Source organism: Amblyomma americanum, chromosome 11, assembly GCF_052857255.1.
Source record: "Amblyomma americanum isolate KBUSLIRL-KWMA chromosome 11, ASM5285725v1, whole genome shotgun sequence".
NCBI lineage: Eukaryota > Metazoa > Arthropoda > Arachnida > Ixodida > Ixodidae > Amblyomma > Amblyomma americanum.
Genome location: NC_135507.1, coordinates 94,891,170 through 94,893,793, shown reverse-complemented (window position 1 = coordinate 94,893,793; position 2,624 = coordinate 94,891,170).

The following is a 2,624-nucleotide window of genomic DNA, read 5'->3' as shown; positions in this document are numbered from 1 at the left end:
TTTTGCCTGCTTAATTTCCAACCTCCTTCAGCTATTTATTAAAATAGTCAAGTCGCTCATCAGGGTTCCTTTTCGGCGTATCATCGAGTGAACGACTTCAAAAAAATAGGTATGTGGGAGGCACCCAGTCATGAATCGCAGCTTTGCCTACCACAGTTTTAATGGGCGGACAGAAGAGCCCTACTGCAAACTGCAGTTGGAAGGCTCCATGGGCAACCCGTAAAGCGTGGCTCATCAGAAGGCGTGACGTCAAAACACGGAGCCGCGTACCGTGGAAAACAGGTCATTCCTTGCGTACATTCCACAACCGTCTTTGTGCAGTCGGCAGAGTAAATCTAACGCAGGGTGCGGCGGTTTATTTGAAAGCCACTTCGTATGAAAGGGAGTTCCGAGCTGTCAAGGCCAGACAGACGCAGAGCTATCTTTTTTTTTTATTCCTTCTTTGTTGCCACGTGCTGAATGTAAAATACTACAGTGCATGCATATTTGAAACTAAGGCAGAGTAAAATGTCCGTATATTACATTTGGCGAACAGAAGCACTGCCTGCCTAGACGGGTTTACCGCATGTATTGATATAATATAAAGTCTGTTAAGTTTGTTATAAAGGACAGGGTTAATTGGAGAGGCATGGTAGAGGCCTTTCCCTTGCAGTGGGTGTAGTCAGGCTGATCATGATGATGATGACTGTCTGTACGGGTCGTTGGCAATGATCTGTCAAAATCTGGAGTCTTAAGAAGCATGACATAGCGTGCCTAGGGCCAGACTTTGTTTGCACGTTCACGTTGCCCGCCTGCGCGTCCAAGTACAGATTTTTTCCTTGTTCCGTGTCCTTAGTTCGTAGTTGGACAGAGGAAGCAGACTTTAGTGGAAGGTGTAACGACGGAGAGAACGCAGAAAGGGTTTGGCAAGCGACTCCATGTAGCATGCCTGACGCTAATAGTATTTCTTACCGTTTTTTTTCTTCTCCTGGCTGGGGTACACAACTGTTGCGTGCCAAGGCAAGGAGACAGCGGCCACATTGATTTTGTCGGAGAAGAGAACCCCGGCAACGAAGGAACTTTGACAGCTGCGGCTGCACTGCTGAGCATTCGAGAGCGTTATGAGACGCGCGAGGAGCCGCGGTGTTTCGCCTTCCGCTATGCGGGAGCGCCGCCGGACAGGCAGCCATTGGATTCTGAAGGTGGCAACGTTTAACGCTAGAGCCTTATATAGTGAGGCTAGCCTAGCAGTCTTACCGGTACTCACCTAAGGGGCAGAAACGTGGAGGCTAACGAAAAGGGTTCAGCTCAAGTTAAAGACAACGCAGCGAGCCATGGAAAGAAACATGATAGGTGCAACGTTAAGAGACCGGAAGCGGGCAGAGTGGGTGAGGGAACAAACGCGGGTAAATGACATCCTAGTCGAAACCAAGAGAAAGAAATGGGCTTGGGCAGGGCTTGTAATGCGAAGGCAAGATAAGCGCTGGTCCTTAAGAATAACGGAGTGGATTCCAAGAGAAGGCAAGCGCAGCGGGGGGCGGCAGAAAGTTAGGTGTGTGGATGAGATTAAGAAGTTTGCCGCAGCTGGCAAAGGACAGGGTTAATTGGAGAGACATGGGAGAGGCCTTCGCCCTGCAGTGGGCGCAGTCAGGCTGGTGATGATGATGAAGATAATTACAATTAAAGTAGGGAGGAGAAAAACCAACTTTACTGACTCCAAGAACTGGATTAAATGAGAATCGGATAGGGGTCAGGGGTAGAGGAAGACGGTGGGCCATCAGGCTGGTCTAGGTGGCAGAAAGTCCTCGTGATTCGGCGACCCCCATAGCCCAGCTCACGATCCGGAGTCGGTATTCAGGCCGTGAGCTGCTCAGAGCTGCCTTCCATCGCTCCTGCCGCTCAGCCTCCTCAAAGGGGGATGGGGAGGAGGAGTAGGTTTCTTGGGGTGGATGGTGAATCAGACGGCCGAGAGCCCTTGATCCCCGGCAACCTCAGCGGCCCAGGCTACTGCCGCCACTTGATCGGTGGCGCATTAGTGTCTTCCGATGCTCCATGGCATGGATATTACTGCGTGGGGATGATACTTGTTGGTGTGCCCACATATTGTAGTTTAGGCTTGTGGGTTCGTTGCAAACCTTACATGCATTGGTGTAGCGGCCGGGGTAGCGGTGATGTTGGGTCGGGGTGTGGGAGTACAGAGCAGGGTGAGGGAATGTGCTGGTCAACAGACGACGTCTGGCATGGTCCTGGACCTTGGACAGCGTCTCGAGTTCCGTCGGGTATGCGTGGCGGGCCATTCGGTAGACTTGTGTTTTTTCCTGGCAGTTTGTGAGCGTATCCTTGTGGGAATCCTTGGCACGCCCTCCTGCTTCTAGCTGATAGGCCAGTTCGCGGGCGATGTGTCTCTACATAATCCGTAAGCAGTGAACACAAAGGGCCCAGCCACATAATCGCTATCACCACCATCACTATGGTCATCGCCACGGAAGGCAACAATTGACTGTCTACAGAGATTTCCATGTCAGAGCCGGCACAATAAAGACATTACGGATCTCTATCTTATGCTATGGGCTCGCCAAGAAACAAGGCCATATCTCCCATCCCATCCCCAACCCCTAACCGGAGGGAGGCCGGCCTGCTCAACG